Consider the following 24483-nt stretch of genomic DNA (forward strand, 5'->3'; position numbering starts at 1 on the left):
TGACTGGAGTAGTGAGTGGGTAACCCAGAACTCCCTGTCTGAGGGGGAGACAGAGTTTAGTCTCTGGCAACTGCCTTCCTGGTGGAGAAAGGCAGACTAAAACAATGAAAGACTACTTAACAGAGTAACATGTTCACAATTGCAAATCCTACAAAATGCTGAAGCTACAGAGAGTGACGGGTATTATGGCAAGACTGCCCAGAAGCTAGCTCTGAATCATTCTGAATCGCACGGGGTCCCCAAATCCTTCAAAAGCTCCTTCATTAACACCCTGGTGGGAACCATCACATGACTGTGCTCACAATGTCGAACACTCCCCCAAACGAAGCCAGGTGGAGAGTGTGTCCATATCGAGGGAAATTGTCCAGGGAAGTTAATGCTGGGCTGAATTAGGGGAAGTTGTGCCTTGGTTAGGTATCTTTAAGAACAGGAAAGTCCCCCAAATCCAGTGTCCTTCCACCACCCCAAGCCACTACCACTGTCTTTAGATGACAGGAGGAACATGGGGAGTGGGCATTGGGGTGGGTAGCTGTTCAGGCACATGAGAAAGCTGAGGGTATGGTTAGCCCTGCTCCATCTGATAAGGGCAGTGGGATGAAGTGCTGACCAGGTTTCTTGAAACAGTACTTTCTCTTTTGTGGGATTAGCCAAGTGCATCTGGAGGAGCAGAATGAGAACTACCTATTGGGGAGGGAGGTGAGATCAGCCACTGACACAGGTTGGGACATCATCTCATAGCCAACAATGCCATGGGTGTGGCCATTTTCCCTAGCCACACGAGCACAAGTCACCACTCATAACCACTCTGTAAGACATGTTATTGTTACTACCCCCACTTTCTAAGTGAGGTTCCAAGAAGTGAAATCACTGGCAGCTGGCTCACTGCAGATTTGGGACCCAAGCCCAGGTCTTCTGATTGTAGGTCTTGTGGTTGTTCCACTATGCCACCTTGTCACTCCATGAGGCTGGTGTCTAGGATCATTACTGATTTTCAGGTCCCACTATATGCCCCTTTCCTTGACACAAGCCATTGCCCTGTTCAGTGTTTTGGGGGAAGGTGGGAAGACTCAGCTCATGGCTCAAGTTTTCCAGGCTCATCAAGCTGTTCTTAGGTTCGGTTTGACACCTTCCTTCCCCACCTGCTTACACTTCCCACCCACACCCTCATAGCCCCAACTGACTTAGAGCTATAGTGAGGCAGGCAAGGCCAGAAGGCTTTGTTTTCCAATGATGAAGAAATGGCTGAAATCCTGGCATCTCCCACAGAAGACAGAGGCAGCTCTGGATTTCCTGTTGCTCTCAACATGGGCCAGATAATTGGAGACAGATTTTTGAGCTTGGGTTGGGAGGTGAAGCCTGAAATACAGTCATCGGGCCTCCTGTGAGTCCGTGTGTGTGTGTGCACGCGTGCCCTGCTTTGTTGGGATTTCTTGGTTAGTACATATATGTGTGTCTGAATGTGCACATATGTGTAGACACTTGTGTATGAGACACTGTGTGTATGTATGTATATCTAGTGTATGCATGTGTGTTTGTGTGGCATGCCTGTGATCCTTGTACTATTTTGTTAATGTATAGGACTCTGTGCATGCATGTGTATGTGTAACAAAATGTAGAAGCATGTGTCTGGGCCTCTGTGAGTGGCTCCCTTGTTTTGTTTTTTGTTTTTTCCTTTGAGAGATTCAATCCAGCTTGGAGAGACCTCACCAGCTCTTTTAGGATTTTATTACTCAAGACTTGGTGATTAAATGTAAAACAATAATTAAGATTAAAAAAAAAAAGCAGGAAGGCAGATGGCCTTCAGGAAGACGATGTGAGGGATAGAAAACAGCCAGAGTGCAAAGCAGATAGCAAAGGGAGACCTTTGCACAGGGTAGAGGGATGCTTTTAGAGGATACAAATAAAGCCCCAGTTTCCCCCACCTCTCTAATGGATAAAGGCAACATACACTTCCACAGTGGTTTAGCTTTCTCCACTGTTAAAAGTTGGGGCACGGGAAGGGGTTTCTATTGCTTTTCTGCCTGACTCTCCACCCTGGAAGGAGAATCAGTCTCCTTTCTCCTCAACCCCTCCGTGCACATTCACTACAATTGTGAATTTGCTACAAATGACATACCGTCTAGTTATGAAGTAGCCTACAGCCTAACGATTACAGCTAGCTATTGTGCACCTGCTGCATGCTAGACCCGGACCCCAGGCTGGGCACTCTATATACATTTTTGTAACAGTGTATGTGTGTATGTGTGTGTTATATACTCATATATATATATATAAAACCACTTATGAGCTGGGTATTACCTTTTTGCAGAGGAAACTGAGGCAGGACTTTAAACCTCCATGATTCCCCCAAGTGATGATTCATTTGTTCATTCAACAAACATGTACTGGTCGCCTGTCTGCCTCAGGCATTGTGCTAGATCTGGAGATGAACAGGACAGAGTTTCTGCCCTCACAGAGTCCACTCTCTAGGGAGGGAATTGATGATGCTGCAAAGATTGAGCTTCTTCTCACTCTGACCGTTCTCAGTGCCAGCCCGAGGTGGCTGTTATGGGGCCGAGGACTTTTCAGACTAGGGCAAGATTTATTCCCCAAATTAGTTGTTCTTTATAAAGAAATTTGCAGTGAGGACTGGATGGGGAGGAGACGACATGGTGGAAGTGGAGGGCAGTGGATGTGTGTTCTGGGAGCTTGAGCGGGGAGCAGGGAGAGGACACAGCAGTGGCCTGACTGCTTACTAGGCCGCTTCATAGCCTGGCATTTGCTGGGTAGACATGGTGCCCTCAGATTGTCCAGCCTCTCTGGCAGGAGGTAGGAGGGAAACAGGACAGATGGACACACCCTTGTCTCTCTGGACTGCCCTCTGAGGTCCCAAGATGGCTGGTTGGATGGGAGTGGGGTGAGGGTAGAGTCACCTTTTTGCCCCTGGCAACCTGAGTCAGTTCACCAGTGCCGCTGCAACACTGCTGCAGCCTTCCCTGGCCTAAATCGCTTCCAGTTTGTTTAGTCAAAATCCTTGGCCCAAACATCAAAGCCCCTTTGGAGTTTCTGGTGGTTGTTGTTCTTATATGGTGTTTATTTCAGAGATGGTTCTGCTGTTACTGGCTGTGTGGGGTGGGACAGCAGGGGCTCCTGGGGCCCTTGGGTTTCAGAGACACCAGGAGGGGAAGGTGGAGGTAAAATTTCCATGGCAACCACCCTCAGGACACTCTCTCCCCTATGCCTGCCTCTAGGCGCACAAAAAGGGAGGCTGCCTCTTCCCTTGCCCAGGGCCCCTCAGACGAGTCTCTATTCCCCTCAAATTTATGCTAGACCCCAGGGGTCAAGGCCATGTCAGCCTCCCCCTCCCATGACAGCTCATCTTAGAAGCCATGAGCTCCCTCCAAGCAGTCAGCTCTCCACTCTGCACCTTACCATCTTGGCTCCTCTGCGCCTCGGCCTGGTCCCCAGTGCCTTCTACACCTGCATGGCCCTTCTTCAGAAGAGGCTTTCCTTCCTTTTCTTTGGACCCGATTAGCTGAACATGGACCTGGGCTGTTTGAACTTATGTTTGGCTCCATTTGGCTCTGAAATCTGCACCTTTCTTGCCTCTGAGTTTGTGCAAGTTCTAGCAGGTCCCTTCCTTCCTGCAAATTGTTCCCCAGTGCCTAGCACAGGGTAAGCACATGGAGAAGAGGGGATGCTCTGTCCAGGTGAGCTGGATGGGGCTGGTAGTGAAGAGGCAGAGCTTGTGGTGGCCTCCACTCCTAGGAGGCGGAGCTACTAGGAATCTCTCTAGGAAAAAGCCTGCACTGGGTGAAGTGGAGGCCAACTTTAGGCCACAGCCATTTGCTAGAACAGGGACAAAGGAAGGAAAGAGACATGGGGAAGGAAGGAGGCAGAGAGAGAGGAAGGGGTGAGGACATGTATGTGTAACGGGGCCAGGTCTTTGGTAACCAGTTATTGAACACAAAAGGTTACAACCATGATCTGCAGGGACAGTCTTTCTGGGCTGACTACTCTCTTTCCTACATTGTTCTAGGAGCCAGAGGGGTCTCTAGCCTCCCCGTAGCCTCTCTACCCTTCCTCCACCACCTCCTTTGTTTCTGCTTTTTTCTCCTATCATCTTCCCAGGCTATGTCCTTCTTGCCCCTGAGCTTCCCATCTGCTCTCTCAATGTTCCCAGACAAAGGCAACTTCTAGTGCACCGATGGCCACCTTTTAGCCTCCCCCATTGGATAATACTTCAGAGCTGCTTGCTAAAAATGGGAGCCCAGCTGGGAGACATGGAGTTAAGACTAGGAGTGAACTCAGCTATTGTCCCTGTCACGGGACAAAAGGAAAGCTCTGAGTCTGAATCTCCTGCACTTTTTCACACACTTCTGAGCCAAGAACTAGGTCTTTACTACAGGGAGTACCCATCTGGGAACTTGGCCAGTCACAGGTGAGCTCCCCGCTGAGTGGTCCCTCCCATGGGGAGCCTAACTGGATGTGGCAATTCAGAATGCCTAGACATAGGCTCCCTGTCTCCAAACCAGCATCATTAATGCCCTAAGGAGCTGGTCTCCTGATTAGGAAGGAATGCAGTTTGAGCCACCCTCTCCCAGCATAGCTCCTTTGGCTCAGTCGTACAGCAGGTGCCTCCCTCTGCGCCCCAACCCCTTTCTCTATGCTCACCCCACCTTAGCAGACTGCTCATTAGTTAGTAATGTTAATGTGGCTGCAGCTGGTGATTAAAACCATTGGTTAGACTGAGGGTTAGTGGTCAACATCCCTGGCATGTTGCTAATCCCTTGGAAATATGTTTTTAATAACCATAGGGGAGGAGGTCAGGGTGGGTGGTCTTGGGAGTTGGAATCCAGTCATCTCCTGCTGCCCCAGCCCTCTGTTTCTGTGGTTTCTCCTGGGCAAGCACTGTCGGGTATGTTGGGGTAGGGGAACTGCTTGAGAAGACTGACCAACTCTGTAGCAGATGAAGGTGGTGCCTGGTACGTAGCTGCCTCTGCTAGTGGGGCAGGGACAGGGTTGTGCCAAGGGTGTGGCTGGAGAGGCCAATTGAAGTGCCTAGAGTCGAGAGGCTTTAGCTACATGTAAGGATTAATTCTGAGCCCTGTATTGCTCACAACTATGCCAAATGCCCAGGAAGGAAACTCGGGTTCCAAGGGTTCACTTGCCAAAACAACCCCATCCAGGCTTCAGGCTTCCTCAGTCTCTCTCTTTTTAGACGATCCTCAATTTGGAAGGATCCATTTCCCCTCCCTTAGGTTCCCCAGGCCTCCAAATTGTCCCATTCAATCATTTAATTTATGTAATGTCTTTTATAATATATAATTATAATGGTTATATTAATAATATAAGAGTGGGCACATAGGCCGGCCTGTGGCTCACTCGGGAGAGTGTGGTGCTGATAACACCAAGGCCACGGGTTCGGATCCTATATAGGGATGGCCGGTTCGCTCACTGGCTGAGCATGGTGCTGACAACACCAATCCAAGGGTTGAGATCCCCTTACTGGTCATCTTTAAAAAAAAAAAAAAAGAGTGGGCACATAATAAATGTGAACTATACATTAATATATTATGTGTAATAATATAATTATTATGCTTAACATTTTACTGACTGCCTACTTTGTCAGGCCCTTCATATATACCACCTCTTATGTCCAGAACACCCTGCCAAGCAAGTCTAGTTATCCCATTTTATATATGAGAAATCTGAGACTCAGAGAGGTTAACATACTCAAGGTCACAAAGCTAATAAGAGGCAGGGCCAGCATCAGCCCTAGATCTCCAGCTAACTTCAAACCCATTCTTTTCCAAGCCCATGTTCATGTAGGGAACATGAAGAATAAAACAATACATACTGCTTTTGAGACACTGATAATTCAGCTCCCCAGACATGGCATACACACCCTAAAAGTTAGATAACAGCACAAAATAACTTTTGTAGGGTGTTACCAGGCAGTGCAGGCAAGAGCTCGGGGAGTGGTACTGGCAGTATATTTCACAGGTTTGGAGGAGGGAAAGGCCACAAAGGCAGTAGGGACCACTTTATAGAGGAGGGAGACTTAAAGGAAGCGTTGGCGCTGCTGGTGGTGGGAAGAGCAGGAGCAAAGGTACATAACAGGTGGCTCTTCAATGGCAGTGAGCACATGGAACTGGCTTACTCCATCCTGACAACTTTTGTCCCCCACTCACAATGCCTGTAAGCAGGCCTGCCCTCAACATTTGCAGGACTTGGGACAAGAGTACAAATAAAAGGCCACAAACAAAATCTGTAAAGATTTAAGAATTATAAGTCAAAAAACTGTTGGATAAAATATACCTTATCCTCTTACCGTGACAAATATGCTTTCATAATGACTTTGGAGTTTGCACGGGAACATGGTGTCGCTGCCCCCATCCTCTGGCCTACCTACGTCTCCTCACACCAGCAGCTCTTTTTTGCTCTGCTCCTGTGAGGTCACCTCAGTAGCCCACGTGCGTGTGCTCCACCACCGCCCCCCAAAGACAACCTTCCCTTGACCATCTTAGTCCTAAGGGTAAGTGCACTTGCAGCTTGTTCTGCCCTCGGGAGAATGGATGGGGAAAAGGGCTCTGCAGGCCTCGGAAACAGGCCGGCTGAGGTCACTTGGGAGGGAATTCTGGGGATCAGGAGGGGTCCAGGACTAGGGTGAGTCAAGTGGCCCTCACCTCAAGTGTAAAATTTGAGGGATACCAAAAAACTTAGTAATAAAGGTAAATAATACTTTAATGCAATATTTAAAAAATCAAAATTAAGGCCAAAAAATCCATAATAAACAAAATATCAAAATTTTTAATAAAGACAGAACTGGTTTTACCGATTTCTTTTTCTATTTTTTGGTCTCAGGCTCCAATATGGTTCCACACAGTCCTGGGCCAGGAATCCAGAGCATATTTGAGAATGGAGAGCAGAGGGGGCTTTGTAAGCTCTGGGTAGGTTCCTCCCATAGAATCTGTTCTGTGGGGTGGGGAGCAACTGGAGGCTGTGAGAACAGGCCCTGGAGCAGGGAACTCTCTTGCCTGGAGCTTAAGGGTGGTAATAACTGGGAGCTCCGTGAGAGCTTCAGCATCTAGCAGAGTATCTGGCATTTAGTAAGCCCTCGATGAATCGTTCTGGAATAAATAAATAAATAACACTAATTTTTCCAACATCACCATCTCAGTCATATTCATTACATTACTATCTAGGACAGTCACTCTCAGCACTGCCTCAGTATCATCACGTTGGCCGGGTCAAGGGCATGAGTCGGGGTGGGGAGCAGAGGCAGGGAACCTATCAAGACATAGAGAACACTGAGCCAGGATCCTGGAACAAGCCATATGGGGGTTTAGAAGACAGGACAAAGAGGGAGGGAATGGAGAGGAGGGAAGAGCTGGCTCAGGGAGCACTGAAGGCCAGGCCAGGGCATGAGCAAGCATGGGATGCAGGGGAGGGAACTGTGCAGCCCGGCAGGAGTGTGGTGCATGGTGGGGGCGGGGAGTTCTGCACAGTGAATAGGGGCCTGGAGAAGGAGAATCAAAGACTCGGAGGAATGGGGATCCCAGAAGCCCAGAACAGGTCAGTTCTTCAAAAACATTTCCCAACAGCCCCCTCGCAGTCGACTCGGGTTGCGCACTGGTGTTTCCGATTTCAGGTCCCAGCCTCTCCCCGTCCCCCGTGCCCCCACCTTCCCCGGGGAAGGACAAACACACTTGATATATGAGGTGTTTCCACGTAGACGCTTGGGGATCCCACAAAGGTTCCAGTGTGTGCGGCCCCTCCCCCTTCCTCCCCACCCCCTTCCTTGCCTCCTGCTGTCTGGGAGTCTGGGAATGCCTCCTTTTCCTGGGGGTGTCATAAAGAAGGGGACATGCGGTGAGGGGGACATTTCTTGTCCTCTCCAGTCCCAGATCACGGGTGGGCGAGTGTGGGTGACTGTTGGGGTGTGCAGTGATGACTACTGGCCTCTCTGGCTGCCCGGAGGCTGCGGGGCAGGGGTGGCTTGGCTGCTACGTTTGCTTCTTTGCCTGCCCTGCCCACCTCTTTCCTGGCTGCTGCGGCCCCTTCTCCCTTCTCACTGGCAGGGGGAGTGTCGCACTCTGCCCTTTTCTCCAGACAGGAATCCAAAGGAGAAAGAAAACCGAATTTTCAAATGCTCCCAACGTGCCAGGCATCGCACTAGGCCAGTTTACAAAGCTCATCTCAATTCTTTCCTGGAAAGCTTTTGAGGTAGGTATTTTTACAGCTGAAGATGCAGTGAGGCAAGTGCAGTTGGAGGCAGTATGGCACAGTGTTCAAGACCGTGGCCTTCAGTGGTAGACAGGCCTGGCACCAAATCCAGCTCTCGGCGTCGTCAGCTCTATAAATGTGGCAAGCTTCTGTACCCCTCCCCACAAGCCTGAGTCACCTTATCCCTAAAGGAAGAATATAAGAGTCTTCACAGGGTTGTTAGAAGTCTTAAATAAGATATTGTGCATTGAATACCTGGCAAGTAGTACATAGTGGGTGCTGAGATTATTATTGATGGCAAGTCCTATACCCGGTGGGGGGCAGAGCAGCCCCTGAGCACTCCCTCACGAGGCCTGCCTCAGCAGGAGCCCTGGGTCCTGGGGAGTGGGCTTGGACCTGTACAGTCAGGCCAGGCTGAGGAAGTGTGTGCAGGGGACAACTCCATTCCGATTCTCAGGAGCCCTCTATGGAAGTACAGATGGCACACTTGACTCCAAAAGAGCCTGAAATCAGGTGGCCCTGAGGACACAGACCTCCCATCTCCCACCCACAGGCAGTGGGGAGGACCTACTCCACCACAGCGGGTGGTCTCCCTGGCCAAGCAGCTCCTTCTCTGACTCAGGGAGAAACTGCCGCTGGCCGTGGGCCACCCCAGCCACTCACACTGCCACTCACACCACATGTGTCCATCACTCTAACTCTTTTTGCCACTACAGTGAAGAGGGGAAATGGGCATACTTGGGTATGTGGAATAATGTTTTATGTGTGAATGAGTGGGTTATATGATGAGCGTGCTAGTGCAGGCACCCATGTGTAGGGTGTCTGCACGTTATTCTTATTCTGCATGTGGGGGTGCATGTATGCATACACAACTTTGGTCACACAACCCTCATATTTACCCTGGGGTCCCTGGGTGCATGTGCCTGCCATGTGCCAGGATATCTGCATGTGTCCACATGGGTGATTGCTTGTCAAACAAACTCCCTGGAGCTGGGGCTCTGCAGGAAGGGTCAGACAGCAGTCTGAGACACTTTTCATGGGTCAGGAAAACCAGGATCCCCTTTCAGGAAGCTTCCCAAGGAAAATAAACTAACCCAGCTCCTGGGGCACAGAGGGAGGGAGCTGGAGGTGGAGGGAGCTGGAAGTGGGGAAAAAGAAAGGGCTGAGAGTGGAGGAGGAGGTCACAATGGAAGGCAGCCAAGTGATACCCCTTTGACACCACCCCATCAATCCCATACTGATCTCTGGAGATCCTCTTCCCTGCACTATGTCCTAAGAGAGCTCTGTCCTCTTTCTCCTCTTCAGATTCTTCTTTCTTCTCTCAGATTCTTTTTTCTCTCCTCTCCATCTCTCTCCTCTCTCCCCAATTTCTTCCCTTCCTTCTCTTTTATCTGCCCTTCTCTCTTCCTCACAACTCCCACTGCTGTGCAGCAGACTGCCTGCCAATCATCTCTGTCTCCTCTCTCACCTCCACTGCAGGAGCCAAGGTCATGGTCCACCTATGAGAACAGGTGGTCAGTAGCAGTACAGGTTGTTTTTAACTTCTGTCCTTTGGTGCCACAAGTCCCTGGCTATTGCTTCCATCTATGGAGTTGATCTTTATTCACTGATGGGCTGATTGACTGCGTTGTTTATCACACGTTTATTAAGCAGCTGTTTTGTGCTGGGCACTGTGGTTGGCTCTAGAGCTACAATGGTGGGCAATAAGTGAGAGAAACGAGTGGGCTCCGCCTCACAGGACTTTCAGACTAATAGAGAAGTCAGAAATTAATCAAAGCCACACACATAAATGTAAAATTAAAACAATTTAAGGGCTGCAGACAGAGCGATAAGTATATGTATTTGAGAGCCTCTAATGGTGTAATTAGCAAGGTAGGGAGATGGGAAAGATTCCCTAAGGAAGTGATTAGGAGAGCTTTGAGGGAAAAGTAAGACAGAGGGAAGGGAAGGCACAAGAAAAGGCCCTGAGGCCAGAGGGAGCAAAGTCTATTTGTATAATTGAAATGAGGCTTATGTGGTCAGAAGAGAGGGAGGAATACAAGGCTAGAGCAATAGATTGGACCAAGCCATGCAGGTTCTCATCTTGACAAAAAGCCAGTATGTTCCAGAAGTGTGATGTATTTTATAATTTTTTTAAAAGTTAGAAAAGTATAGAGTTGGCCATTTAGCTCAGTTGGTTAGAATGCAGTGTTGTAACACCAAAGTCAAGAGTTTGAATCCCCATACCAGCCAGCCACCAAAAAAAAAAAAAAAAGAAAGAAAAGAAAAGAAAAAAGAAAGTATAAATTCATTAAGACTTTTAAGTGATTTTTTGTTTTTTCACCACAACAGCCCCCACACATATTTGAAGAACAACAGAGCACAGACTTGGGAGACAATGGAAAATTGCAATCTACTGATGATGCTTGATCCACTTATGAATTCCCAGGAGCCCCACAGGTTGAGGGTCATTGTGCTGGGGAAGAGACGAAATGGGGGAAGAGAATCATCCCAGTGTGTTGCTGTGGCCTGGGTCCGACTGAGGAAGCCTGGCTGAGCTCAGTACCCAGCTCCATACCCGCCCCATTGGGCTTCCACATTACTCTCCCACTACAGGGTCTGATCCTAGCCTTCTGCCACCCAGCCATGTGCTTAGCCCCTAACAGCTGGAGTGGCTTGTGCTTAGGGAGAGGTCGGGGACAGGCAGGCAGGGGCTGGAAGAGGGATGAGACAGCTGAGCAGGGAGGGGAGGAAGAAGGATGAGTGCGACTCAAAGTGTGGCCTATGGATCAGCAGCATTATGGGTTTTAGCAAGCCCACCAAATGATCCTTTGGCACTGCTAAAATTTAAGAACCAGTGATGTGGAAAGCAAAAGGCAGGTGGGAAGTGCTCTGGGCTGAATCATAGAAAATGGGAGTTGTCAGTCTGTTACCACCCACTCCATGTCACCCAAGGGCTTTTCATGTAAACCTTTCTGATAGAAAGGTGCAGAGATGGAAATGGCCTGGCTTCTTTAGGCCCAGCCCCTCACTAATCTCTCCTCGGTCTGTCTGTCCTCTTGTTCTGGATGGGAGGAGAGTACCCATCTCATCTTAGCCCTGTGTGGGGCCAGGGAGAGGAAGTGTCTCAGGATGGATATCAGGCAAAGCTTTCTGGCAGACACAGCTGTCCCTTCCAATCCTCTCCTCCCCCCCAGCTCCCTCACAACAAGCACACCCAGCAGCTGCAGGAACCACCCAGCCTGGCCCAGCTCTAGCCCCAATGTCCCCAAGCTCAGGGGAAGTGGAGTTCAACCTGTTCTTCCATGACTGCCCCTCCCAGACCTCCACCAGTGACCAGACCCACCACAGCCCAAACCATGACATCTGAACCCTTCTCTCCCTTCCCAACAATCTTCGCTTCTGGAAGGTATGGGGAAAAGCTGCCAAAAGTCATATCCTCACCCCAGGGCCCACAGCCTGAGCCCAAACCTGGCCATCAGCTCCTCAGGTCACAACCCACCCCCACCAAACACTACCCCACACTGTGGGTGGGATCTCATATCCACACAGGCCAAGCAGCTGGGTGGACCACCTGCCTCAGGAAAGACCAAATGCAAGGCCGAGAGGAAGGGCAGCAGTGGAGGAAGCTCTGACGGAGAGGAAGCAGGAGTGATAGAGCTGGGCCAGGAAGTCTAGGATGTTAGAGCTGGAAGGTATCTTAGGGATCAGCTAGTGCAGTCTTGACATTTTAGAAGCTCAGAGAAGTTGTCTTGCCCAGTGTCACACAGCATATTGGTGTCAGAGCCCAGAACAAACCTGATCTCCCAGTTCAATGCTCTTTTCACAGCTTCCCCCAGAACAAGAGAGGTAGTCAAGGGTATCTGTGCATAAAAAAGTGCTCTCCCTTAACCCTGTGCAGTCCCCTTCGTTACCTGGAGTCTTCCTTCCGGACGCTTCCTTTAGTTAACTCCTCGTTTCTTTTCCCCTATCACTCATTCCACTACTTCCAACTGCCTGTAGCTCAGTTCAGCAACTCATCTCATATTCACTCCATGTTTATGACTCTTTGTGTCTCAGGAGAGGGTGTGTGTGCATTTGTGTGTCCTGCCTCCACCATCAGACTAGGGGGTTTCCCCAAAATGGAGGCTATGTCTCTACCATCGTACTAGGTGTTCCTAGAGAACAAATTATGTCTGCCTTCCATTAGAATAGGAGCTTCCTTGCCCCAGGCTTCCAAGCCAGGGTGGTGGGGGGCCTCGGGCCTCGGCCATGCCCCCCCCACACCCACAACCAGACCAGTGATGACCACCAAGCAGCAGGTGGAGGCCCCCTGGTCTCCCCTGCAGGCATAAGGGGTGTGCCACAGGCCTCAGCCAGGCCCCTCCTCCTTCTGCCACCCTATTTTCTTTCCCCATATTCTCTCCCCCTCCCTTCCAAATGCTCCGCAACAAAATCTTAGAATGTAACAAAAATAATATTAATAGATAAACTTATATTAAAAAAAAGAATAGGTGCTTCCTGAAGGCAGCGGAATAGTGTCTATAGGTCTAATAGTGTCTTGCCAAAAAGACAGAAACTGAGCCTCCAGAATTTTGTTGGTCTCTTTCTCATCTCTACAGTTCTCTTCAACTGAGAAAGCCCTGCTGTTAGTCCCTTGGCCATGTGGCCTGGGACTTAAGAGCAGGGAGGCCCTTGGACAAGGAGTACCCGTTCAGAGACTATCTATGCCTGAAATGGCTGGTGGCATTTGGAGCCATTGGGGCTACCACCACCACCTTGAGACATGACTTGGGAATTCTGAGACAGCTGTTCCCATTCCTTGTCCATCCCAAGATTCCAATTTTTGTCACAGTAATTACAAGCCTTGGTGTTCTGTGGTTCCTGTCCCACTAGCCCTATTAGGAAATTCTCTAAAGTTTTGAGGGGACCTCACCCTACCTGAACTGGAGACCCTCTGTACTAAGGGAGTCTTGTGGAAATAAAGGGTAAGATGAGAGGCATTTCTTCCTCCCCTTGGCTGAGGCCTCTGGGGATGGCTAAGGCAGGTGACTTCATCTCCAAAGCTTCCCAGGTCCCTGCCCCTCCTTGGACTTCCCTCTGTAATATGCCCAGCCTCTCCTCCTCACCATCTTCCATAAAGAGTTGGGGCCGTAGTTCAGCAAAGGCCGTCAAACCTAACCCTTTAAGAAATTGGTCATGGAGCTTTTCTCCCTGTTCTCCAAATAGGGTGCTGGGATTTTTGTCACAACTCTCAACTTTCTCAAGTCCTGGTAGGGTTTATTCTGGAAACTTTCTGGTATTATCACCCTGATCATCTAACAGCCCCAGCCCCCAGCTGCAGAGGTGACGGGGTCTGAGTGAGTGCTACAGGTACAAGGGGACTTCAGCTCTGTCCCAGGGGATCCTGCCACAGCTGCCTCCCACACTGTGCTGGGCTCTACAGTGTACAGGGCACCTTCACAGACGTCATCCTAAGAACACATATTTAACAGGCTGGTGAGCAGTGCTTCCTCTGCCGCCCTCCATAACACCAGATTAGAGCACTTTCCACATTTAACTCTGTGTGTGTCACTTACCCCACCCCACCCCACTCTATCAAGTGTGAGCTCCCAATGGTCAAGGACCTTATTCACTTGTGAATAACCAGCAGAGTGTGGCATATAGTAACCGTTCACGTTTGTTGGATGGACTGATAGATGGGTGCATGGTCAGACAAATGAACATGATCAGTACAGTAGTCCTATGAGGTGCATAGGACAGACCCCATCCCCATTTGCAGATGAAGGAAGGAAGACTCAGAGAGGTTAAGAAGCGGATCCAAGGTCCCACAGCTCGTCAGTAGAGCTGAAACAACATTCTGGGCCCTTTTGTTTGGTTTCAGTGCCACTAACCTTTGTACGACATCTTATAGCAGTGCCAGCTTAGAACCAAACCCAGTCCCCAGACTCCCAGCCTGCACCCAGAAGCACTGTGTGTGGTTGAGCAAGTTGTACACTGCACAACCCCAGGAGGTGTTCCTCACACAGAGTCTCAGTAAGTAGCATTCCCTGGAATTGTTGCAGGACACAACCCGCATGGCTGTATATGGATACTCTGCCTCCACACTCATTCCTCAACCCTCTTTGTGCACATATTCAAACACTTGGGGCAACAAGAATTCATCCCCTCCTCCTCCTCTTCTCCCACTAGCCAGGGTGCCAGGCAGCAGGAGCTCTTGGGGGGCAGGTGAGGATCCCTGAGGAGTATACAGCACCCCTTCCCAGGACCACTGTGTGCCTCTTGCCTCCCCTGGTAGGAACACGTCCTGTCAAACCTCACCATGCCTCAACAGCCCCCTCGTATGTGCCCACACCACCTTCTCTACACGCTTCTCCCCCACTCGTGTGAGTACATACACCCACACACATGCACCAAGCAAGATCGAGGGGTAGAGCCCCAGCTCTCCAAGCTCCTGTCTGAGACTCAACCTCGCAGGGGGCTGAGGGCTGGGGGCTGGCCTCCCTTAGCAGAGCGCCCTCCTCCTCCCCCTCTGCTCGTGTGCAGGGCCCCTCCCGGGGAGCAAGGCTGGGATTAATAAGCGGCCCGGCTCCCTCCCCTAATGGGCTCCAGCTGCACAAACATTCCCAGAATTCAGAGCCGGCTCTGTCTGGGGCGGCCCAGGCCTCAGCCCCAGCATTCCTGGCCCCTTCCTCCCCCAAGCCTGGGACAGCTGCTCCGGAACTCTGGCAACTGGCTGGGGATCGAATCCCAATTCAGCTTTTCCAGGGGTGGGGGCATTGGAATGGCTGGGGCTGGGGGTGGGGAGGGGAGGGGAGGAGAGGAGAAGGGAAGAGACCGACAAACTCTGCAGGGACATCTCAGTTCCCGCCCTGCCTGCTCGCACGCCCACCCTTCCCCTGCTCGCACTGCTCACACTCCTGTAGGTACCAGGGACCCATCTCAGTCTTACCTAAACTGTCTCTGTAGGTTGAGCCCTTGGCTGGCAATTTCCAGGAGGAGGTAACCAGGGCAGGGCTGGGAGATGATATAAACATCTCCCCTTGTGTTTTAAGAGATCCAGCTGTGTGCCCCATGGAATCTATAGCCTGGCAGGAGCTTGTTCAAACAGATTCTTATTAAGAAGGGGGAAGGTGTGGCAAAGGGAGCAGGAAGAAGAAGAAAAGTAGAGTCCTCACCCTCCCATTATCCACCCAGGTAGGGACATTTAGGGACCCAGTGGCAGGAATCCTAAGTGGACAAAGATGTGTCTGTGTTAATGATGGCTCTGAACCTGTCTTCTCTTTCCCATCTCTAGATCCAGGGCCAGAAGGGGTTGCTCGGCTGTCCTTGCCCTGTCGCCCCCAGTTATGGACAGCTGCGGACACCAAGGGCTGAGGCCAGGTGAGGAGTCCTGTGACTTGTGTTGTGCCAGGGTCCATCAGAGTGGGGGACTGGTGGAGACCACAAAACCTAATAGAGGAGTGTGTGTGACTCTTTGTGTGTGCATGTGTCTCAGTGCCCCAGCACATGCACCTGCTTGATGGTGTGTGCAAGTGGAAGAGTGTGTGTGCACACTCATGCACACCAGCCTCTCAGTGTTCAGAAACGCCTGAAGTTCCACACTCACTTGGAAAGGCTGCCTGCTGGCCTTGGAAAGGCTCCCCCAAGTTGGATGTGTCCCTACCATGGGGCATGTGCTAGAGAAGAGAAAGGATGGTAGAAAGAAAAGGGGGGTCAGTGAGACAAGAGCCCTGCACAAGGCTGTGTAGGCTGCAGAGGGCACCAACTTGGGAATTTAGAAATGTGCATCCTGGCCTCAGCTCTGCCATGAACCAGCTAGGAACTTTGGACAGGTCACTTCCTTGACATGAGCCTCAATTCCCTTACCTTGAATATGAGAAGGTTGGACAAGAGTCTCTCCTAAATCCCTTCTTAGATTCCACTCAGACAAGAGCTGGGTTGGGGGTCATAGGGAAGATGCTCCCTCCCCTCAGAGCTGCAAGAAATAGGGCTCTGGAGAGGCCACCAAGAGAAGCCAACAGGGACTGTGGGGGCTCCCCAGGTCTCCGTGGCCCTGGAGGGGAAATTCAGAATTCATTCTCACCCGGGGAACCCCAGTCTGTAAGGAGGCCAAGTATACCGTGACATGGAGACAGATAAAGGCAGATTCTCTCAACTGGCTAAGTTCTTTGTGGCAGTCCTGGGGTCGGGGAGAAGAGGGTCATCGAATCAGAGAGCATGGGGTTGGTGACCTTCTCTCCTTCATGTACAGACAGCAAACACACACACACACACGCACGTGCACACGCACGCACACACACGCACGCACGCACACACACGCACGCACGCACACACACACGCACACACACCCCACGCACACACACGCACACACACACGCACGCAAGCACACACACACGCACACACCCCCACGCACACACGCACACACACGCACGCAAGCACACACACACGCACACACCCCCACGCACACACGCACACACACGCACACACACACACACACACACACACCCTCCTCAGGCCCTGCTGAAGAATGCAGACAGACCTCTGGATATCTGTCCCCATCAATCACAATGCCCATGCATGTCACATCACCTGCTGCCTCATGGGCCCAGCCATTTCTCCGTGGAGGCACACACGGGATGGTTCTGTCACGGTGTTTGAGCTCTAACTCATCATTGCTATATGTCTCAACCCCTGACTGCACCCCCAACTATGGGACCAGCTCTTGAGTTGGTGGGAGAGGGTGAGGTGAGACCTTCTCCTTTGCATAAATGGAGACACTGAAGGGCTTTGGGTAGGGACAGGAACTCAGGAACTGGACCCCATTTAGGACTCTATCCAAGTGAGCCTCCTGTAGCCATTCATCTGGCATTTAGCAAACAGCTACTTAGTATTTAGCCCTGTGTCAGAAACTGAAGAATACAAAGAAATAACATTTCCCCCAGGGGTATGAAGTCAGAAAAAAAAAAAAAAATTCCTTTCCTAAAGCCAAAGGAGGATTGGAACCAGCCCTAGGCTGACCCAAGGAAACAGAGTCATCAACATACAATTGGGTTTTAGAGCTGTTTGTACAGGCACCAGAGAAACAACAGACCAGGACACCTGCACCTCCTAGATAGAAGCTCTGGATTATAAAGCTGTAGGTGTTTAGCAGGGATACTTACGAAAAGAAGAAAAGCAGCAGACCATGGTGGTGGAACTCTAAGGTAGAAATGGGCAAGAAACTGAGTTCACAGCCTGTCTCCCCCACTCACCCCTCCCTCCCTCTCTGAGTTATCTATTGAGTAACAATCCACCCCAAAACTGAATGGCTTAAAACAACAGCAAGTTTTTATTTGTTCACAATTCTGCAATTTGGGCATCACTGAGGCCTGGCTGGTTCGCTCAGTTGGTTAGAGCGTGGTGCTGATAACACCAAGGTCCAGGGGTCAACTCCTGTACCAGCCAAACATAAGTAAATAAATGAATGGGCAGGGTTCAATGTGGACAGCTTTCCTCTGCTCCATGCAGCGTTGGCTGGGGCAGCTCCACTGGTTCCTGAGCATCCAAGATGGCTTCACTGACATGTCTGGCCCTTGGAAGAGATGGGGCTGACTGGGCCTCTCTCTTTCTCTTCATAGTCTCTCATCCTCCAGGATGTCACTCTCCTCTTTCTAAGAAGCCTCTCTGTCCTCCAGAATGGTCAGACTTCTTTACATGGTCGCTGGCTTCCAAGAGGGCAAAAGTGGAAGCTGCCAGCCTCCTAAAACTTAGAACTGAACTACCGGGGTATCAATTTTGCTGCATACTATTGGTCAAAGCAAGTGACAAAGTCACCCCAACTGCAGGCTAAAGGAGCAGCACGCATGAAGGAGAAAGCACTGCTGGTGGCCGTCTTTGCAGATAACACCCACCACACTCCCCTAACTCTGCTTCCTCTTTGTTTCTCCTTGGCTGGATGAAAGGCACTATCCTCCTCCCACTTAATTCCTTCCTCCTTCGTACCCTATGTCTGACCAGTCCCCAGGTTCTGTTATTTATGCTTTCTGCATGTCTCTCAAATCATTTGCACAGTTACTACCATTCTCTTACCTAGAATGCTCAGCAGCTTCCTAGAAGGCCTCCTATTTCCACGGCTGCTTCATTACAATGTTACTTTCCACCGTTCAGCCAGTGTGATCATTCTAAAGCCACCCCTGTGGGGAGCTGGGTGGCTGGGGGACAGGAGAGCCAGGGAGACTTGTGCTTCATCATGTTACTTTCCACCGTTCAGCCAGTGTGATCATTCTAAGGCCACCCCTGTGGGGAGCTGGGTGGCTGGGGGACAGGAGAGCCAGGGAGACTTGTGCTTCATTATGTGCCATTTTGTACCATGTATATACCTTTCCAAACACTAAAATGCCTTTAAAAAATGTACTCAAACTCAAATTTCATAATAAATAAAATAAACCACATCCTCAGTGTGTCACTGAAAACTCCTCAGTGGTGGCCCATGATTCCCAGGAGAAACTTTGGACTCCTTAATGGAGCTTACAAGGCTCTTCAAGATCTGCCCTACCTTGCCCCTCAGCACTTCCCAATTTAGCACTCGATGCTCCAGCCAAGTGGAACTTCTCTGAACTTCTTGCAGTTCCTTGAAAGCACCATTTCCTCTCTTGCCTTGCAGCTTTTGCACAGGCAACTCCTCACAGCACTCTCTTCATCCTTCAGGTCTCACCTGAGATGTTGTTTCCTCCAGGAAGTCTTCCATGGTCCACAAAGTTGAGGTTTGACACCTCTTCTGCAGATTCCCATAGTGCCCTTGACTTGACTAGCCTTGTGCTAATCGCACTGCATTGTAATTGCCTGGTTCTCCAACTGTGCCTCCCACTAGAGCATACGATTTCAACAGAGCAGGAACCACGCTGCATTGCTCACTGCTGTTCACTAGCACCTGTGCTAGAATAGAGGGGAAAAAAGGAAGAATGGGAGGAAGAAAGAAAAGGAGGAGAGAGGAAGAGAAGCTGGTTTAAAAGCTGCAACAGCTCAGGAAACTAATCTTGGAGCATGAAGGGGGAAGTTTTACTGTAAGAAATTATGTGGGTAAATCTCACAGAAGTTAGATACAGAAGAAGGCATATTTCATGATTCCATTTCTAGGCAGTCTATAGGAAGCAAAGTTAATTAGTAGTAATAAAAGTCAGGATAGTGTTTACCTCTAGAGCAGTACTCACTGGAAGGGGACAGGAAGAAAATGTCCTATATCTTGATTTAGGTCGTGTTAATGTGAGTGTAGACACATGTAAAAATTTATTAATCTGTACTGAAAATTAAAATGCATTTTATACAGTTTACTCTATGTTATATCTCAATAAGAAAGTAGAGAGGAAAGAAAAAAGGAAGAAAGGAAGAAATTCTGTGGCCAGAAATTCAGGCAGACTGCCTAGTTGGGTGACAGTGATAAAGCAGTTACGATCTAGGATGGAGGTACAGAACTGGGAGCTAGGCAGAAAAAGCTGTGTATATGTGTGTGTATGTGTGTGCATACAAGGGAGTGAGGAAGCTGGTTTATATGGAAAACAGGAGAGTAGTGCAAAAATTTGCTCATCCATTCTTCATGTATCTACCTGTTCCCTCCCCAAAGCCTTCACCGTTTTTTCCGTAAGTACAGCATAAAGCCCAGGGTGCTTGACTCAGCATTAGGACATTCCACTATCTGTCCCCCACCCACACCCATCCAGATTTATCTCCCTTGCCTCGTGCTCATTCTCCCCACATCCACTGTACAATGCGTGCTTCCATGGGCTCTTTGCTTGGATAGGTGTACCAATCCACACAGAAATCAGCTATCCAGGCTCTTTGCTTAGGAACTCCTACTCACCATCTTTATTTTCATGGCACTCTGCTCATTGCCAGATAGTATGTAACTTGCCCTCTTGTAGATCACAGCTATTTGTGTATGTTTCTGTCCCTGTCTATAACATAAGCTCTCCAGAAGGCAGTGGTAATGTCAGTGCCCAAATTTGCAGCTCTAGCCCTCAACTCTTGTCTGCATCAGAACCACATTTCTTTTCTTTTTTTTTTTTTTGGCCGGTAAGGGGATTGCAACCCTCGGCAGGGTGTCGTGCGCACCATGCCCAGCCAGTGAGTGCACCGGCCATCCCTATATAGGATCTGAACCCGCGGCGTCGGCGCTCCCAGCGCTGCACTCTCCCGAGTGAGCCACGGGGCCGGCCGAGAACCACATTTCTAACTGCCTACTGGATATCTCCTCCTGAAATAAATGTTCAAAACTGAGTTAATGATAGAGAGCCTAGAAATAAACCATTACTTATATGGTCAAATGATTTTTGGCAAGGGTGACAAGACCATTAAATGGGGAAAAAAATAGTCTTTTCAACAGGTGGTGCTGGGAAAGCTGGATATCCATGTACGAAAGAATGAAGTGAGACCCTATACACCATACACAAAAATTAACTCAAAACAGATCAAAGACCCAAATGGAAGACCTAAAACTAAGAAAATCTTAGAAGAAAACATAGTGCAAAAGCTTCACTTCATTGGACTTGGCAATGATTTCTTGGATATGACACCAGAGATACAGGCAATGAAAGAAAAAAATAGATAAACTGGACTTTATGAAAGTTAAAAATTTTGGTAAAAATCTTTAAAAAGGTTAAAAAAATTTTAACTTTTTAAAAAGATTTAAAAATCTTTAAAAAAATTAGCTCACTTGGGTCGGCCCCATGGTGCAATTGGGAGAGTGCGGTGCTGATAACACCAAGGCCACGGGTTCAGATCCCATATAGGGATGGCCGGTGCGCTTACTGGCTGAGCATGGTGCGGGCGACACGAAGCCAAGGGTTGCGATCCCCTTACCGGTCACAAAAAAGACACACACACACACAAAAATTAGCTCACTTAATTAGAGTGTAGTTCTGATAAAACCAAGGTCATCAGATCCCCATGCTGACCAACTGCCAAAATAAATAAATAAATAAATAAATAAATAAATAAATAAATAAATACGATTTTTGTGCATTAAAAGATGATAGAAACAAAGTAAAAAGGCAATCCATAGAGTGGGAGAAAATATTTGCCAATCATGTATCTGATAAGGGATTAATATCCAGAATGTACAGAGAACTCTAAAAGTCAGCAATAGAAAAACAACCAAATTCAAAAATGGGCAAGGGAATTAAAAACACATTTTTCCAAAGAAGATATTCAAATGGCCAATAAGCACCTGAAAAGATGTTTGATAGCACTAATCATTAGAGAAATGTAAATCAAAACTTCAATAGATAATACCTCATCCATTAGGATGGCTACTGTGACAAAAAAAAAAAAAAAGAAAAGAAAAGTGTTGGGAGGATATGGAGAAATTGGAATCCTTCTGCACTATTGGTGGCAACATAAAATGGTACAGCTGCTGTGGAAAACAGTATGGTCATTCCTCAAAAGAAAATTTTTAAAAAATTTATCATTTATCAATGATCTAGCAATTCTACTTCTGGGTATATACCCAAAAGAATTAAAAGCAGGGTCTCTGAGAAATATTCATGCATCTATGTTCATAGCAGCATTATTCACAATAGCTAAAATGTGGAAGCAACCTAAGTGTCTGACGGATGAATGGATAAACAGAATGTGGTGTATACAGGCAATGGAATATTATTCAGCCTTAAAAAAGAAGGAAATTCTGACATAGGCTACAACGTGGATGAACCTTGAGGACAATATGCTAAGTGAAAAAAGCCATCACAAAAAAAATACTGTGTGATTCCACTTATATGAGTTACTTAGAGTAGTCAAAATCATAGAGCTGGAAAGTAGAAAGGTGGTTGCCAGGGGCTGGGGGAAGGAGGAAATGAAGAGTTACTATTTAATGGGTATGGGTATAGTTTCAGGTTTACAGACAAAGAGTAATGGAGATGGATGGTGGTGATGGTTGTACTATGTTATGAATGTATTTAATACCACTGAAATGTACACTTAAAAGTGGTTAAGATGGTAAATTTTATGTTATGTGTATTTTACCACGCTAAAAAAAATTGGGAAAAACTGTTAGTTAATTCCTTGTGGCAGAAACAGTCATGCCCACCCTACACTGATTCCATGTGCTCCCCCTATGCTTTCCAGCCCTCAGTAGTTAGGAGAAGCCATAGACTGATTCCAGCCAATGAAATGTGGGTGGAAGTGACATACATCACTTCTGGGCTGGGGTAATAAAAAGCCCAAACATACTTACCTACCATCTCTCTCTTTTCGTATGTAACAGAGGAGGCAACTTGAGGAGGCCATGTGTTCCAGATGGAGTAGCCACACCATGGTGGTGCCTCTGTCAGCTTGGATCCCTGAGTGACTGCATGGAGGCCTCTGCTGAGCACATGGGACCTGTAGTATGAGTGAGAAAGCCAATGAGATGTTGAGATGATGTGTTACTATAGCATAATCTGCATGATCCTAATAGACTCTCCACTGCCCAGATCTGCATATTATCTTTATTCCTTATGTTGGTGAATAGCTTATCATCTACTCAGTCATCCCAGCTAAGAAACTACCTCAAGCTCCTTCCTCCCTCATCTTCCTCTTGATTCTGACAGACAGTGCTTGGTCCAGGCCTCATCATCTCTCCCTTAGATCAGAATTAGCATCCTACCCAACCTCCTTGACTTCAGCCTCCTTTCTCTAGCCATCCTCCACATTGCCTCCAGAGTTCTCTTTCTAAAACAGAATCTGATCACAACCCTCATTCACTTAAAGACCTCCACCTGCTCTTCATATTCTATGGGATAAAAGCCAAAAACATAAGGCTGGCACCAAGCACCTTCACTGCTTGGTCATCCTACCTTGCCAGGCTCCCCTGTCACCTTATGCTGTCAGATCCAACCACATGGATGACCTGTGATTCCTCAAACATTGGTCTTTGTACACGCAGCTCTTGCTACTTGCAATGCCCTTTCTCCCATTGCCGGCTTGGCAAACTCCTGCTCATTCTCCAAGCCTCCAGTTATTTAACCTCCAGCCCCTCTTTATAAGCTGTATTCATATCTCCAGGCAGAGTTATTTTCTCCCTCTTCTGTGATGTCCAGGCACCTTGAACCTTGCTCTATTAGCATTTTTCACTAAAATTTTAATAATCTGTTTACCAGTTTGCCTCTCCCACTAGACTGAAAGTGCCTCTGTGGCAGAAATGGTATCATTCATTTTTATACCCCTAGAGCCAAAGTAGGTAAAAGTGTGTTGAAAGAATGAGTGACTGAATAGATGAAGGAATCAAGGAAAGAATTTTCTTATATCTCTTACTTAATGTATATATGGTTTGTACCCCAAATTTCTTCAATATGCAGTGTATTAGTTTTTGCCTGCTGAATAAAAATTATCCCCAAATTTGGTGGTTTTAAACAACAAACATTTATTATTCTGAAATTTCTATGGGTCATGAAGTTGGGCACAGTTTAGGTGAGTGCCCCTGGCCCAACATAGCTCATAAAATTGCAGTTAAGCTGTCAGATGATTGTGGTCTCATCTGAAGACTTGACTAGGGTAGGGGGGCGGGGAGAAGGGAATCTGCTTCCAACTGGGTATTGGCAGGCCTCAATTCCCTCATCACATAGGGAGGGGATTACACAATAACACTAACATCAGAAAGCAGGGATCATTGGGGGCCAACTTAGAAGCCACCTACCACATGTAGTCATATAGTTTTTCCACTTTAAATAACACAAGGGAAGAAAAGAAAAGAGAAGGATGAGAAATTCCTAGTGCAGGACCTTGAGCCAGGTTAATGTCTTTAGAAGCAAAAAAATCCTGATACCTGGGGTGATATCAACAGAAATATTACCTAGCTCTGATGAAAATGCTAGGTGTGTGCATGTGTTTGTGTGTCTGTATACACGTGCATATCCATTAGTCCTGAGAAGGAGATAGTCGTTTTTGTACATCTACAGAAAATGGCAGAGATTAAAACCAAGATTTTTGGTATGGTGACCCTGGGATATGACGCAGGTATAGTGGCCTAGAAGGAAGGGGCTGTTGAGATAGAAGAATGTTCTGTTTTATGCACAGACTAATAGTCAACAAACTTGGGGTCTGATCCTGACTCAGCACAAAGGAGGGGTTAAGAGCATGACTCTGGCATCAGACTGCCTGGGTCCAACTTCCAAGTGATCACACTTATAAGCTGCTCTCTTGAAAAAATTACTTAACTGCTCCGGTTTCTACATCCTCTTCTAAGGAATAAATGAGTTAATACATGTCAAACATTTAGAACTGTGCCAGATACCTGAACTTAATAATTTTTATTACCATTTGTTTCAGTTACCTATTCCTGCATAGCAAAGTACCCCAAAACTT

At 48.2% G+C, this 24483-nt stretch overlaps 1 long non-coding RNA gene across 1 annotated transcript; it reads left to right on the top strand.

Moving 5' to 3' along the window:
• Window positions 1-6844: 6844 nt before the first annotated feature.
• LOC103595014 lies at window positions 6845-23276 on the top strand. Its single transcript, XR_550903.1, has 3 exons — window positions 6845-6932; window positions 15464-15549; window positions 22406-23276. It is a non-coding gene; the product is annotated as an uncharacterized LOC103595014 (long non-coding RNA).
• Window positions 23277-24483: the final 1207 nt, after the last annotated feature.

The sequence above is a fragment of the Galeopterus variegatus genome, unplaced genomic scaffold (assembly GCF_000696425.1).
Source record: "Galeopterus variegatus unplaced genomic scaffold, G_variegatus-3.0.2 Scaffold1660, whole genome shotgun sequence".
Taxonomy (NCBI): domain Eukaryota; kingdom Metazoa; phylum Chordata; class Mammalia; order Dermoptera; family Cynocephalidae; genus Galeopterus; species Galeopterus variegatus.